At 41.7% G+C, this 17,603-nt stretch overlaps 1 long non-coding RNA gene across 1 annotated transcript in view; it reads left to right on the top strand.

Moving 5' to 3' along the window:
• LOC147756959 (uncharacterized) overlaps nt 1-17,603 on the top strand; it is a 99,288-nt gene that overhangs the window by 40,637 nt on the left and 41,048 nt on the right. The gene's annotated exons all lie outside the window — the stretch shown is intronic.

Genomic DNA, 17,603 nt, shown 5'->3' with positions numbered 1-17,603 from the left:
GCCGCGCCACCAGACGGAAACAAAGTTTTAAAGCACGACGCGTGAGGCCATTATGGCAACAATAATGATAATAGTAATCACAATGCACTTACACAATAGTCCAACTCTATCCATCTATCTATATTATTTATCGCTTATGCGGTTGGCGTTTCTATCGGTGCTCTGGCTCGACGATAACAATGGACCTAGTGGCGTCTGTGGTCATGGCAATTCTGTCGACGACACGCCTCCTCCTGCTGCCGGTACGCTTGCTCGTCGCTGCTGCTGGACTGCTATGACGCCGGCTCGGTGTCAGATGGACACAGAATGAGGCCTCGCGTTGAAGTCGCCATACGCCACAAGCGTCGTTCCGGAGCATCGATCTTAAAAGCTGATGGACTGAAGGGCTGAAACACCTTACGATGTCTATTTGGATTGCTGCTACGACCACTGGCTGTCACGGCTTCTCTTCCAACTGCTGCCGTCGACGTCAGGACCTCTATTTGACGTTCATCTTCAACAGAAAACGAAAGCCACGCATGATACTACAGAGTTTTATTATTTACTAGTATTTTTCTAGGACGCAGACGGTGAAGGCAACGTTCCTCAAACACTACTCGCACACGTTTCGTACACAACGAACGAACAAGGGCAAACAGCTAAGCATTTTATGTAGATGTTTGGCCTATAATCAGTCAAACATGAAGTCGCTTGTGATAAAGGTACAACGAGTTCAAGGGTTTTTCGATGAAGTATGACTGACTGCAGTCAAGGTCAACGGCAAAGTAGAGGGTTTACTTAAATACTGGACGTACGCACGTATCTGCGCGTCCCATGAACTAAGCGATATTGAATATGAAAGAAAACAAGCAAGCAAACGACTTGTTTTTATAGTTATCGATAATTACGCCAACGAGAGTTATTTGTCACATTAATTTATTTAAGCGTTGCTGTTTCTCCATTATCTCCGTAAATACATTGTGAATGTATGGGGTAGAGATTAGCTAAATCAAGTTGAGCAAAGATTATACTTAATTACTATCTCTCAGGCGACATTTTAGACCAAGCAAACATTTATCTATTATACTGGATTTTAACTACTTAAGTAACACGAGTTCTATCGGTAGTAAACGTAGGTTCATTGTTAATTCCATTTAGTCGTCGGTGTCCATCATTAACTTAGTAACTGCGGTAATATTATCAAGGCAAAATGTACAAGCAATATATAAATGCTTGGTCTGTGACCATTGATTGCATCTTTTTCAGTTTCATTAGCATTATCGCATATATATATATATATATATATATATGGCCATAAAGCATATGTGAACATTCACGCATAACCAGTATTTTGATTTGTATCTTCCACTGACAGCATCGCTCATATTATGGTAAGAGAAAATTTATTTGTGAGTGAACGGTAAAGGTAAAGCCAGGACTTGAGCTGCCCTGGCAACTTTTACTATTGAATTTCGAGTTCGCCGTGTATGTACCCGGGTATATGTTTAAGTGCGTTTCTGGACCAAAGCTCTTGTGTAGATCTGATATGTGATTATGCCCGTGCGTGCTGTCATCATCACTGTCAAGGCCGGTCATTTTTTTGTTTTGTATGCTCTATCGTTCATAGAACACAACGTCTTCGAGTCGTGTGGCCATATACAGTTGGAACTGCTTGTGAAACCGAGCGTCTGTCGGCGCATCGGCAGCGGTTCTGTCGCAGCGCTACCGGCGCGTCCGTCGACGTTGGTGAGTGTAGGATTGTTGCTATGGGGGCTGCTCAGCCGACTGGGCGAGTATTTATTTGGAAGATGTACGTCATGTTCCGTGCTGCTGCTGCTGCTGCTGCTGCTGCTGCTGCTGCTGGTAGCTCGTCTTTTTTTTCTGCTCTCCCGCATCTCAACATGTCCCAGCTCAACCATCCCGTCAGTGACTAAGTCCCGCATTCGGTGGCTTCGATACTGCAGTTGATGTCGTTGTCTATTCTCGATGCAGTTGTTTCGCCTCGATTCGACTCTGGCCTGCGTGCCTGTCTGTGCCAGTGTGTGTTAATATACCTATGTTCCAGCTTTCGGGCGTATCGAACAAATGGATACTTCTGAAGAATGCTCGTATGTGTGCTTCTATCAGACACTGAAAGGATAATTGACGATAGATCTACCGAAATTCGCTTTCACCCGCTAAACTAACACATCTTGGTTTAATAAGTTCTTTTTGTCGCATTCGATATTCGACCGATTTTTCGACCTCGTTCATCCGTTTTTTTTTGCTTGAAAGAAAAACTTTCGTTCATACTACTAGCGACTTCTTTCGCGAATGCTATATAACATTATACGTTCAAGGTATATATAGATAGTTCTAAACGGTCCCCGAGATTTTCTCCAAAGGTAATGGACATTTTCTGGACGCTCTAACAGCGCTCGTCCCTGTCCTCTTTGTGCTTGTGCTTGCCGCGAAAATTTAAACTTTGTTCTAACTGCAGTTCATCCCGTCCGCGCCATCGTCGTCAAGAGCGAAAGTACTAGTGTCACGGCTGCCGCAGCTAGTGAGAATGCTGCTGGCTTGTCCTTGAGCTACTACAGAGTGGATGGCTGGTTGGTTAGAGAGAAAAAGGAAAGTCAGCCGGCGTTTTAGCAGTGATGGCCGCGACGGCTACGGCAGCAAATAGCACTAGACGGCCTGGCGCCGTTGGTGCGTTTGGCAGCAAGCAAGCGACGGGCCGGCAACCGGCGGCGACCCCAGATAGCGGCGCATAATGTCGCTAAGCGTCAACGAGCGTGTTGTTCCGGCCACCCTACCTCAGCTCAAGCAACCCGAGCTGCCAGTCGGCCCCGCGAAACTGCTCTGGGAACAAAATCGTTGGCCTACTTTAAAGAAAATGACGATGACTTCTATAGTGCGCTCTTTGTCTGGAGTTTTTTTGGACGAATTTTATTCTTGAAGAAAAAAACTTGTTTGACTGCTTTAGCAGATTTTTTAGCTTGAAAAAAATTGAAACGGGCTGGCGGGCCTTTTGTTGTCTCATCTCCTCGTATTCTGTAGTTAGTAGTATGTTAAAGTACGTACGTAGAAATACGGAGAGATAAATAGATGTATTTTTTTCCATGTTTGCCCTTGCTTCCTGCTTACTACCTGCTTGTTGTAGAATGTGGGGAATCAACGAGACGACAGGTTTTTTTCCCGTTGGTGTAATTGTATTGTTACGTAGTCCCAGACGTCGATTCCATTTTAGCTTTTCCCTGGCGCACAGACTGAACTTTGAATTTTACGTGTATTATATTCGTATGTTTAATGTCATTAGCCATTTTAATCTTTGCATTACAGTTATTAGGCCGAGTTCTAAGAGCATAGGGCAAGCTAAAAATTAAATTGTTATCTCCTGTTGTTGTTTTTCCCTACAAGGTTGGTAATCCTTTGCATCCTGAGGGACAATCTTCAAAGTAATCCAGTAATATTTTGTCACTTTTTTAAAAATCCATACCATATTGACAGTTTTCCGTATTTACCAGTTCTAATGAATTACATTGTGTATATTTACCAACTATAAGCGTCAGGAGAATACTGTTTAGTTATGAAGTAATCGATAAAAAGGAGAGTCTGTAGATGCTTTTTTCTTAACAAAATAGCCCTTGCTATTGCAAATGCTCAAAGGAAAAACACGGGAATAATAGAAGACGTATGAAATTGCTGGGATACACAGGCGCACTTGCCGAGCCGAACAAATTGAGGCTTTGAAAAAAGCTAGAGCCTCACTAAAATTGATTACAAACACGCGTTTCTACTTAAGAATAACTTTACGCGTAACATTTTATCAAGCGAGCTGTGTTCTGTCTCTAAAGCATTCTCTAATTCAATTACGTAGATTTGCTGTCATTGTTGCACCTTTGTAACAAAACACACACAGATAGTCATAGAAATTTTATGTATTAGTGTCAACCTCAGGGTCACCTGTGCTTATTTACTAACCCTTACGAGTAAGTAGTCTCTAAAAGTATAAAGACAAGTTGCAACCCAGTTTCTCTTTTTCTCGATCTCGGACCATCGACAACGATGCTTTTAGCTATGTTTATCTATGGGTTTGCTGTATTTCATGCGTAGCTGTTCCGAATTTCTATTTTCTCTATATTTTCTATATATTTCTATTGCTAAATTGACTTTCTTGCTATAACGTCTAAAAAAAAAACCTAGATCTACGCCTACAAGTATCGAGGTTCATTCTACTCAAGACATTACAGAAGTTCATCGAATTTCTAATTTTTGGCAAGAACAAGTGAAGTTCCTGCGCGGACAAGCTGAAACGTAGCTGCGTAACTGAGTATAAGTTAAAATGACGAACGCTATCGGGCGGTTAACTTGTCTTCTTTACAGAAAAGCTATCCAATTCAAACAAAACCACGAAGTTAACCTTTCAAAGAATAAACGAATTCAAACAATAGATTTGCTTTCCATATGAAGACGCGATCTCGAGCGATATTAAGCTACGGAATATCAAATATTGTTTTCTGTCAATTGAATCGCCGCACGCTTCTTCGAAAAATACTTTCCTCTCTACTGAACCTGATTACCTAGACAGGAAAAGGGAGACGACCTGACTAGACTTGGTTCGCTGCTTTCTGATTCAATCTCAGCCTATTGGAATGATAGGCGCGAAATCGTTAGGCTGCTGCCAGGAACAGGAAACCGGCCATGGTAATAAAAATAAAGGTAGCTCCTGAAAGACTTTCTTTGATCATTCTGATGTACAGAGTCTATTTCAATATACACTTATTCTAAGCCTAAGGAAACAGTGGATCCATAGCCACAAATCGATATGAGCATCGAAAGTTTCTGAAATGATATCAAACGAGTCATATTAGAAAATTTAATTTTTCTTTTTTAACTTCGTACTTTGATTTGTACTGATTTTACTACGGTTTGATCAGATAATCCAATACGAATGATAAACTTATGCCGACGTACCTGCGCTGTCAGATTTAATGCGCTTTTTTTAAACGCTTCCAAATATCTGCCAATTACAATTATAGTTGTTTTGATCCACACTGATGTATCGGGGTCAAGACAAATCTGTGTATAGAAAAGTTCAACCATGTGTTTGTAAACGTTCAGACCTCTGTTCTGGAGGCGCGAACTTTATGGGCTGACGGCCATTCAGTAGAAGTATAAAGAAGAAAAAAAGCTGCAAATGTCTACACGCATTTGCAGAAGATTAATGGCAAACAATAGACAGTCCGAGACACTACCATGTTAAGTGAAAATCTACTGAGACCACACCACCTGCTTAAGTTCGGCCACTGTCCAATTGTAGTTAATTTCGAATAAAGAAGAGAGCGCATAGCTAAGTCGAAACGGCCACGGATTTACTAGGAATTCTAGTAATTTCGCGTCCGGATCCGGGTTTCTAGTACTGCGCCTGGCAAGAGCAAGGAGGATCCCAGTATAAGTACATAGAACATTAGGACACTGTCAGATGAACATAAAAGCTCTGTGAGCTGGGAAAAATTCAGCTCCTCGTAGATGTTCGATCGCGCTGATGCACGAGTAAGTTGTATAATATACTTCAAGTTGACAACGATAATCGTCAAGCAATCTTCCTTAATTTTTGTTCACACGACACTTTTCCGAAGAACAATTTCAACTGTAATATTTCTAGTAGCAAATCGTTAAAACTGGTTTTTATTGCCGCGTCAATCATTGCTCAGAATGATAACGATCATTCTTCTTGCGGATTCATAATAAGGGACGAACGATAGCTAGTCTAAACCGCCGCTCTTAAATGATATAAACATCCTATCAGTCCGTACTGCGTTATCAAAGAATCACCCAAATTACTGAAGTTCAACCCATAATAATAATAATAATAATATAATGATATAACAGTCATGCTAATGAGAGAGATTCAATTTGTCTAAAATTGGCAATGTTTCCACTTATCTCGTGAAATCTTTTAGCTAAATGATCACAGTTTTATAAGTACGTAAACCTAAGATAATTACTGGAAAATCAGAGGCAATTAATCATGTCCTTACGAAGAATGTTCTAGTTTAGTTTGGGAATAGGAAGCGGGGTGGCCGAAGTGGTCATAACGAAATTCTTCTACACTACGGATCCCGCCCATCCCCCTAGATTAAGGGGGTATGCCTTTCGCATGCGCAGTTTCTTGACGGTGAGGATTGACTAACTGGATGTCCTGTCAAATATTTTCTATTAGATAGTCAAGCCGGAAAATAAAGAAGTTGATTGACGAATCATACTGACGATATAAAAGCGAATGGTGACTGCTCTAAACGTTTAAATTAGTATTCATTCTATCAAAAATGTGTCCGAATGATATCAGCTAAGTATAAAATAACGAAGACAGACACCCTTGTATATACTGTTTGTTTGTAGAATATTCGTCTTTGTTGCTGGCGCTATTATGTTTTTTCTAGCATAGCATCACCCCATCAGTTTGCAAAGCCTGGGTCCGTCGAGCGTCGGCGGCCGAGGCCCGTATCAGACACTGCCTGAAGATAAACCTAACACTGGCATTATTACTACTACTATTAGAACTGACATGTAATTTACACTTGACAAAGGGTAACTGCGCCAATAACAAGACTAACTTCTTATTTGTTGTTTAGCCGTATCAGTCTCGTGTGACCCGTACTAAACGTGTTAGCTTCATATTAATATGTAAGTTAAATTGCTAACTTCTAGGCAAGCGGCTATGTTTTTGTAACAATCAATTATAATGCAGGGTCATCTGTTAAATACTGATATACCGACAGCTGCAGCGTAACCTGAATTTAGATTTCAACATTTATTATATAATTACTACTATTGCTTGATTTCGGACAATCAGTGAAGTGTCTCCACTCAACCGAACGACACGCTATTATTTGATGCAATAGGAAAATACATTGGGGAACTGTAACTTCAAAACATTAGCCCGAGCGGAACAGAGCGATTTGCTGCTTCGAAGGTAACTCGATCTAACCCTGTCCTTCGAATGGCGTGTTTCGACAGAGCAAGTTTCACCACGCTTCATATCAACCACTTTGTGACCGAGGTGACGGGTCGCTTTGTATTCGCAAACTGTAATTCTTCGCCCGCTCAATGTTGTTTTGTGGAAGATGCCCGTTAGACGATTGCATCTCGTCCTTCTCATCTATCGACGTTTCTATGCGCGTATATGTGTATTGCATATTAGCCGGAAGCTGTCTTGGCAGGTGGCGAGGAAATTCCTTCTAGTTGAAGCCAAGCCCAGTGCGTGGCAGAAGGCCGTTTGAGGCTTCTGCGTTGTAAGCGGGCTGGAGCAAACAGCAAGCTACAGGCTATAGGTCGCCGGAGTGAAACACACGTTTCTGATTACGGACCACTATAGCCGTACCACGAATCCCGCTTGTACATCGTTTTACAGATTCTCCTCTGTTTGAACAGCTCTTTCCTCAAAGCCGCTCCCGTACTCAGAGCTTGAGCCACATATCGCGCGTTGAATACCTCCAAATGTTCATATTTCGGTGCCGGCTGAAGATGCCAACCTAACCCCTTGGTAAAGCTGTCCTCTGTCTAAGCGAGCAATCCATCGGGCCTGGAAGAAGCAGGGAAGACCAGTCAGTTTCAATGATATACTAACCATCGCACCGAGAGAAGTCCGTTAGCCGAAAGTTGATTGACTGGGAAGCATCTGCACTCAGAAATAGGGCAGGCGACTACACTTCGTGACAGACTACTTTATGTGTATTATTGTTGCCTTTGGTGCTGCTGTTGTTATTTGAGTAGAGAAATTTTGTTAAAAATTTACAATTTAAGGCTTGTAGAAGTCTAAACGACACAAATACTGAACATATCGAAACTGCTTTTAGATTGCATACAGTACGCTCTAAGTAACAGGTGACAGCTGACGTGGTGTCGTATAAGAAACTTAAGAGCGTCGACTGCAACTTGATAAATTAGGCTATCAGAAAAATATACAGTTTGTATGCGTCTTGAATGAACGTATGTGTTATAGATAGCGGATATTACGCGCTTCACCATTCAAATCTGGACCCTTTATCTCAGAAGAAAAACAATGACAGAAAGTTCGTTCTGAACCAAAAGCTTCCAAACTGATCAGCGAAATTGATTGGCTTAACTTGAAGGCTACACTTCTTAAATGTTTAATAAAGTTTCCTTTCCCGCAAATACATTTATTCCAAGATACATACCAGATATCATTCCACAGCATTTTTTTGCAGGTGTGGTCCTGTAGGACGTGGTAGCGATGAACCACGTGGACCACAACAGTCTTCAGGCATTTGTTATGTTGCCGACCACCTGCCGTCCAGAGCTCTACTTTATGATAGGTGCGCTCAAAACGCGTAACCACAAGAGTTAGCTCAGCTGGCAACGAGAGTTTGAACGTCCTATCGCATTTTCGCGGTGGCACTCCTTCATAGCGTCAAAGCTCTTATCTAAGGAAAAATATAGCATGGTTTAATTGCAAAGACTACAATAGGTCATTGTACGCCAAGATGTCTTACCTGTGTTGATGGTATGGACAAGCGTTTCGATACACTAGCATGATAGACTAGGGGGATCAGCACAGGTGAGAGGACAAAGGCTTACTGCAGTCGAGAGACGGGTTTTGCCCACACTGCCTGCGGGCATCGATTCCCTACTATTTGTTACCTTTAATCAGGATAAGAAGTGTGCGTTTTCATTATCATATCATGCTCACACGCTATAAGTCCACCTCCGATATGACAAAAACTTCTAAGCTTTCAGGCAGTAATAATTAAGGAAGGTTCAAAATACGCCTTTGCATATTACCCCTGCTTAATCCACTTACTTCTTCTAGTCGAAGCGGTGCAAATTAAGTTTTATTTACATGTTATTATAATATTACTTTGAATATTAGCTCGTAGAGATTTTCCAAGGGATTTTTAGGACACCTAAAGGCCCGTTACAATAACTGCGCTTAGATGTAGCAGTACACGTTGAACTACTAAAATATCATCAACATAAGGTACAGTACCATTGTTTTTACTACTCGCTGAAGATGTAAGATAAGATCGCTGGTGATAGTAGTTAAGCAATCATCCCACTTGCGACGTTCGTAAAATAAGATAGAGTTATTGTCAGTTTTCTCTACTCTGTGCCTTTCTTTAGCATCCGATGGCAAAGACATTGATTTGATATTGACCCATGCATGGAATATATTGAGCAAGACACACAACCCGACCGCCCGGTGATGACGGTGTTCTCAATGTGTCGTCTGGCTTTTGACGTGCATTTAAACGCATTTCTAGCGCCAATCAGTGTATGCGTATGGATAAAATACGGGCGCCATTATTCGAACAGATCTGCTGTCTATACGATTCATTGAATGGTACGCAAAGTACGATAAAGGTCCAATTTGGCAAACGAACAAATAAAGGTTTGTGAATGTGCCATCTTTGACATGACGCTTAACTCAGTCACCGCCGTTCGTACGCGTAACGTGGCTATAGAAATATATTGGACGCGTCAGCAGTGGCAGATTTAGCCGTAGCAGGCCGCAGTAGGTTCATTGTAGTTAACAGCAGCAGAAGAAAACGCAATGATAACAAAGCGTTGTCCAAACAAATGTGGCTGAACTCACAAAGAGCACACAATTAACATGTCCTTTGTAGAACATCGATATATTTGGTTAGGGATTCTTACGTGACGGCTATATATACTATATATAGCAAGTCAGTTGTTCAACGTTGGATGCAAATTTTTGCATGATTTACAATTGGATTCATAACATTACAAGCATGACAGCAAGCTGCTATTTCGAGTTGGACACGCGCACATAGATAACACCCTGCCACGGGCAGGAGCCGAGCGTCTGTACAGATCTGCAGGACGGAGCTGCTCTAAGAAGGGTTCGGCCATCGTAAGCAAGCTCTTGCGTGACGCGGTTTCGATTTGCTGAATTATTTCGCCAAAACAGATTGACGATGATAGTGGATTGTCACGCCTCTAGCATCAGGCTTTCACCATGATCCTAAGTTTGCTCGCTTGTTCGTTAGATCTCGCTCTGACTGCCGCCGGCTGTTGAAGATTTGCATTCTATACTACATGCACTCGCGTTGCCTGCGAAAATCTATTTTAAAATTGCTTTTCTCAGCCGAGCTCCGGTTTTTACACGAAAAAAAAAAAGAAGTCCTTATTCGAGGACAAATTTATTTAACGCAATACTTGGAGATCCTTTGCAATTCTTTTTTCAAATTGAACGAATTTAGAACGCATTGAAACTGCAAGTGAAAATAGAGGATTGCAGTTTAATATAAGTTCGAAGGCTTACATCGTCCGAGATTATGTTTCATCGAGTTGGGGGGGGAGTCGGAAATACATGGAGCATATAGGAAATGAAGGCATAATCTGAGCTGGTACTAGAAACGCCCTTCGAAGGCCTTAACTAGGATACCTAGCCAAAACAGACTTTTGTTAGGCCTGTTCATTAGACAGGTAAATCGACAACATTTACACCTCTTTAATACAGCACGTCAGCTCTTTTCTTTGTCGTAATAGTAATCTTAATCATTTCTGTGACCAAACTGATGCCATAAGCAATCTCCGAGAAATACAAAAGCAGCGATATCCTTACTCATACAAAACGTGACTAGTGAATGCCGCTTTCGGCTATTAAAGCTGAATGATAAAGCCAAATGCCCATTCCAGGTAAAGGAATTAAACCATTTATTGGCTTTCTCGTCGTGTTCCCATTACGTCTCATTATTTCAGGGCATCTCTTGAACCGCCAACGTCGGCGTAGACAACGCTCGGCAAACGCGAAGTGACCAGTGACGGCGGCCAAAGATAAATAGTCTTCGACAAAACGCCACTCCAGCAATCACCGCCATAGCGGTGGATGATTTACAACGATTGCAAATTTTCCCTCTTGTTCTAATATCACTTTTATATCTCGCTTTTGTTTTTGCCATTTTCTCCATAACAACTTCTATAGAGCACAAACAAGTGTCTTGTTTGCTCGTTTGCCTGCTGCTACTTTATTTCGGCCTTAGCTACCGTCTGATTGGCACGCGTCAGCTGCTACTGACATTTCGGCCAGCCATACCTGGGCGTTCTCTATGAGTCTTTCGAGTTTACTCTTGTCGGTGGCATCGGCATCGTCGCCACCGCTGCTGCCGCTGGTGCTGATATTATTCGTACCACAGTATTTGCCAGTATTACGGTCTCACCTATCGGTACGATTATCGTTCCTGTTTGTGCTCGCGGCGGTGAATGGGAACACCTCCACTTTTCCCATGCTTACCCAACTATCTGGGGAGCCGAATTCAAATGACGAAAATCCCAGCGCTGCTGTTGCTGCAATAGTCGAAGAAGAGGCAGTCAAGAAAACAGTTAGGGATTGAACGGCGCGAGCTGTTCAGGCACACAAAACATAAATCGAGACCGTTTGCACGATAGCGGTAACTTTGGCAACGGCTTCCATCTGTTCTTGCCTTTACACTAGCATCACGCATATACATAAGCGATGCGACTGCTGCGGTCGTTATTGACGAACGTTCGACTGACGGCTCCACTCGATATTTTCCATCCTAGCACTCTAAATATATATATATATATATGTTTTGTCTCTAGGACGATATCGTTGTTGTCATTCTCCATTGCTGAAAAAATTGCCTATTATACCGAGCACCTGTTCCTGTTATTGTGGCGGCTAGTGCTATGGTGTCGTTGTCTGTTGCCTGCCGTTAGTTGCAGTCCGACGTCCTGTGGCCTATAATTTGTTGTCGGGCTATTACCGCGCCTTGGACAAGCGCCGTTTATTTAACTCAGCCAGTTCCATACACCTGACTCTGGATCGTCATCACCCCACCAGCTCAGCTCACGCATCCAGAAACGCCAAGCAAGCAAACGTAACTGTAAAGCAAGGGAAAATACATGGGTGGTTACCACCGTGCGTTGGCCAGTTGGAACAGCTGTAGTGGTGTTGCGCCCGCAAAAAGCCGGTTACGTGCCAAACAGAAACAGGCTTCTTGCTCGAACCTAGGAATCTGAACCTTTCCGTTGCGCCACACAATCGTTTCGTAACTTTCGACTTCGTTCATTCGCAATCTGTCTTCTCGCCAGGCTTTTTGTATCCTTAAAAGTACTGCCACAATCACGAGCCCCACTACTGAACAGGCGGTGAGGCGTATTCAGTTTCTAGAAATAGAATTTATTTAGACTTCACTTTGTTTTAACAAAGGTGGTTAACAAAAGCGAGAAGGTTATCTACAGTCAGCCTGAGCATAGCCGCCGTGCGCAAGGTAGTAAGTGAACTTGAAGGAAATATAGATTTCTCTTACTGTGCTTAGGAAACGGAGTGTCGTCGTGTATTACAGTATACATATAGCGAACACGAGAAAAAATTACGTAAATATTTTTTCTTTCTTTCATAATTGAGTAACTTTGTTTGTTTTGTAAGGGAAACAGATGTGTTAATATTATTAAGGCTACAAATATTTGTATATAAATTGTCGGACATTTGACGTAATGTATATTTAAGGTACGTGCCTATTCTGCCGGATACTCCCTATCAATTGTACTATTATTGTAGCAATATATCTTTTGTTGTCCTGACGACGTAGCGCTGTTTATCCAATGTACTAAAGGACGTCGTGATCCTTTCGCTCATACCCAGCAGAAGTTTGACTGCCGCATGCATAACCGCACGCATGTAGTATTGCCATGACATAATCTATTTACACAAGGTTAAGTGTCAATATAATACGGAGTCTATGAAAAAGGCAAATGGTGTCCAATAAAAACCATCCTTATGGAGGCCGATTAATGACGAGCCAATCTACTATAATTGAGAGCCGTCACGAGCTGATTCGTGAAGGTTCACGGCTCCTATATTTTCGTTGGTTATGTCGTCATGGAAATGCGATGTTGCCGATCATGTGTTAACCTTTCCGACACGATTACTCTGTACACGTAGATCCCGTTAAGAAGACCCTCAATACATATCGAAACATTTACCTTCGAGAAAATCAAATGGGTGAGCAAAAGTTCATGGACATCGAACGCGCTTTTCAACGCCAAATAAGTGTATATATATACATATATATGTATATTGGGTGGCCAAAAAAGTATCGACTGGTTTTCTAGATAGATGGCTTTAGTGTGCCATATCTCAAGCAATGTGAGCCGACCGCATCGTGTCGGCGTTAGAAATTTTAGCAGTAGTAGATACGCTAAAATCGTTGGAACGCCTTTATTCACACTTAGGATGGAGCGCTTTGAAGGTAAGTGCTATTCTTTTGCAAGAATTCCCTGAATTTATTTCATTTTATTACGGGGAAGGCACAAATGCTACCTAGGCTTATAACAAAAACTGTGCTATTCATGGTCAAAATGCATCATCAGAAACATCGGCCTAAGGGTAATTCTATCGTTGTCGCTTTGGAAATCTCTATGTGAAGGATGTTCGTTGTGGCTGGCCAATTACGGAAAAAGCTAATAACATTATTACGAAAGTAGAGCGAGACTGACGTGCGAATGGCCCAGACGTCGCCATGAAACTAAGGACGAAGGCTGGCTACAAAAAAGGTTCGATGTTAGGCACCGCACAAGTTAATACGAGAGAATACTCGACGGTATTGGGATCCAGGAAATTTTATAGAAACTCATCGAAATCAAACCGTTTCTAAAACGCTTGATCAAAAACGGTCAAAAGTGGATTACATACAACAGTAATGTGCTCTACAATCTGTGATTACGGCCGGACTGATGCTTGATTGAAAAGCTCTTGCTAAATGGTTAACGGGATTGAAAAGCAATCCTGCATTACGTGTTGCTACCGCCTACAAAAGTGTTCATTCGAAGCACTACCATCAACAATTAACAGGATTACAAGAAACCATTAGAAAGAATCGATTAGAACTAATGAAAACAAAAGGCGTCGTCTAGCAATGCCAGACTGTCCTATACGTCTTAAACTAACTGGCAAAAATCAAAATAACTTTTCATGAAAAACATTAATATATCCATCGTACAAACTGAACCTTGCATTGTAATGCGTTTTTGTCTCTGCAGGACCCCTTTAGTTAGGTAGTCGGGCATAGGAATCACTTGTTGTAAGTCAAGTCACAAAGCTTCTATAGTGATGGGATTATGAAACATAAGCAAACGTGTCAAGGTGATGTATACTTAATTTAGTAATATGACTATAAAAATAAGAAACGCTTGCTTTAATTTCCGCTTGAAAATGGTCAACAGCTTTTCGACAAGCCTAAATACGTACATATATACTCTGTGAACTCATCGAACATATTTCATATGAACCTAAAAACTTCCTATGCCATCTTCAGAAAATTTAAGGCTAGCTAAGATTGCTTATGTAGAGTATTCGATCTGTAGGATTTGCATGGAAAGTCTAAACACGGAGGGCCGATATTGATCGATAGATGCTTCCTTCACAGTTTCAGTCCTTCTATGTCCTAAAGTGTTAAATCAAGAAGTACTTACAAAAAAATTCTCTGTACAATTTTCAATTTGTTCATCTATTTTTCCCGCAAGTAGCTTCTCCAGACTATCCTAACGTAGATAAAGAGCAACGCATGTCGCAGTATCGGGCTGAAGCAATCACGTGCCCTTTGTAGTACTGCGGCCTTTTTATGTGCGACCTATGCTTACTCATGACCGGCCTCATGACTAAGATGCTGGCTTGCAGTTTTATGCGGTATTATAGCTATGTTTGATGAGAGAAAACTTTCATCATAAAACGCCATCGGCTTAGGTTGCGGCCGACAATGGTATTCTATTTATTCTCGACATTAATTCGCTTAGCACCGCCTGGGCGTGCTATATTTTGCAGTACGAAAATAGAGCGGTTCCGCTGCTGCTTTCCGCTGCTGCCAGACGCTTTTTGTCAGAGTTTACTTTAAAAACTTTACTTTAAAGGCGTCGGCCACCACGAACCATCAGCTATTGTTACTTCTGCTATTAGTCCTGTTGGTGAACTGGTCTAACCGGCAAACACTCGCCTATGGCAAGCAGCGACGCGCCTCGTGTTCTCGATCGTTCGCTCCAAAGAGTGCTTGGCTGTAGTCATGCGTTAGAGAGCTTCCCCGCTGTTGCCTCGCGACGGCCCCAGGTACTGTTCACAAAAAGGCTGAGAAACTATCTCTCTAACTTGTCAAGTTTTACTCCGTGTTTCCTTCTTGGTCGAGCTGCTAGATTTGCCTTCCAGAAGGATTTTGGGTTTGGTTGTAGCAAACTTCGCAAAAATGCTTTGGTCATTAACTGGCCTGAACTTAACCTCGGACTGATATTCCGTACCCGTCAATATTCTATTCTCCGGCTATTTGTATGGCTATGAGTATATGTATATATTGAGAAGCACAGAATTGATAGCTCAAGGAAACAATATTAGCAGCTCTAGTAGCTAAGTTGGCAATTACTTGAGAATATTTCGCTCTGGCTTTTTTTTTCGCAAACGAGGGAATTTATCGTCGTTGGGTGCTTCTTACAGGCGGTCCGCTAGTGGTAACGCCTGCCGCGTGTCCCATATGAAATGTCTAGCCCATCTATGCGCACACACTGAACTATGCATGTACATACGCTAGTCTGAGTGATTTGCTGTTGAAGGTCAGGAAAATAAACTGAAGAGAATAATTCGATAGACAAAACAGAAAATACAAGAAAAAAGCCAACAGACAGAATTATACGGTCCCAGATACGACGTAACATAGATAACGTAGACTCTTGGGCTTTTCAGGGATAATCCATAAGCCCTTTGGAGGTTATCCAATTAACTGTCTCCATACGGTCAAGTCGGTTCTGATATAGATGTAGAATACGTAACATACATATTTTATCTGTTGTCTTAACAACCGCATAGAAATTATATTATTTACTTTGACTAGGATACATACAAACACATGAACGCATAACGTCAACATATTTCACAAGGAAATAATTGTCGTAAGTTGTAGTAGGTCATATTCGTTCTGTGACTTCCTAAAATTGAATGAAAGTGAAATAATCATTGCCGTAATCGTGATTAGGCCAGCTGAAAAACGTGTAGAAGATATACCTACATGGATCTGTTGCTCCTTCGAAAATACGGGGTCACATGAGAAATTGTCTCACGAATCAGTATTCGTACGGCCAACTAGCTAATTAAACCCCAAATAAGTTGAAGTTAAAAAAAAAAGCCAGTTAAAGGATTACTAGCAACCTATGTGACCACAACAAGCAGACAACAGCAGAAGTAAACGACGCAGGCACCCAGTTCGGTGGGAACGCCCCAAAAAATCTCAGTAGAACGAGTCTAGAAATTATTGTTGTATGCCGGCAGTACAAAGCTCTAATATGGTTGAATAAGGATGATTTTTCCCTACGCTAGTCGGAATTAAAAAATATTAGAAAATTATGTTAATTATTTTCTATAATTGAACCGCTCTATTTGAAAGTAATTTTTGTCGATACAAACAGCTGTACAAACAGGACATATGTATTAGGATATTTCATCTTCGTGTTTACTTTAAGCATAAGTGCTCCGCAGAGATCCAATTGTCATCTGATTTGCGTAGTGATTCTGTCATCGTTCAGTCGGGGGTCATTCTTCGTGTTAATCAGCAACAGTAGACAACTTTGTACAGCCATGGGGGATATAAAAGGCTATTCATCTTCAGTTAGTCAACCCGTTTGAAAAAATCTTGTTTACGGGTGACAGGCTATTTGAGAGCAATACGGCGCAATCTCTCGCGACCACCAAGAGACATATAGTGGACCTGAAAGGTCACATCGGTTGAAAAAAACACGGATAGCTTTGATGATTTATCTTTGTCACGAGTGTACTTAGTTTTCGGCAATTGGCATTGGCCAGGGATGGAACCTTCTTCCTATTAGGTTCATAACAAGCATTTAATAATCATCTGCTCGACGTTACCTCTTGAGAACTATCTGTCGTATCTGAGTAAATGTACCTGCTCTTACGGTACATTTATCAACCCAAATCTTCACTTAATTCGAGGACTCTGGTATGACGGCGGAGCCATTTTTCCTCGTTCCTCAAATGCTGCTACCAGTGAATTAAATCACAGCCGAACAGGATTAACAATTCGAACGACACAGTAGAGATTGTGTGCTGAATTTCGGAGGCTGCCTCCTGTCTACACGACTGCGAATCTGGTAGCTTATTATCTCGCTAGCAGTATTTCGTTCGAGCTATTTCAGAATATTCTTAGCATCTGGGTTCGAATCAAGGAATGGGCCCTATTGTTAAAACTTGCGTGGTCTTTTGCGACACTTGCGCCCCGAGTCGGGCGGCTGACATCGGGTAAACATAGTAAAATCGAGTCGGATTTCAGTCAACGCCAAATAAACGCGCTAAAATTCAATATGGACCCATTGTTCCGCAGATATGGCCGGCGGTACAAAGTACATTCGGGATTAGGAAACGAACGGGGATATTTACCTCTTATACAAATTTATGTTTTTAGGACGATACAGCAGAGTTCACTTCATATCGATTGTACGACTCGAAACCCAGTAAACGCTGGTGTCATGGACTATTAGCTTACGTCCCAGAAAAGGTTCGATAGTGTTACATAAGTTGAGTCATTCAGCAGAAATCTTACGCGTGGTACCTAAGCGGCTATTGTGTAACAAATAATAAGATA

This window comes from Varroa destructor, unplaced genomic scaffold (genome assembly GCF_002443255.2).
Source record: "Varroa destructor unplaced genomic scaffold, Vdes_3.0 BEIS01000003.1, whole genome shotgun sequence".
Classification (NCBI taxonomy): Eukaryota; Metazoa; Arthropoda; class Arachnida; order Mesostigmata; family Varroidae; genus Varroa; species Varroa destructor.
Note: the sequence above shows the minus strand (reverse complement) of the source record. Positions and strands in the feature narration are given on the sequence as shown.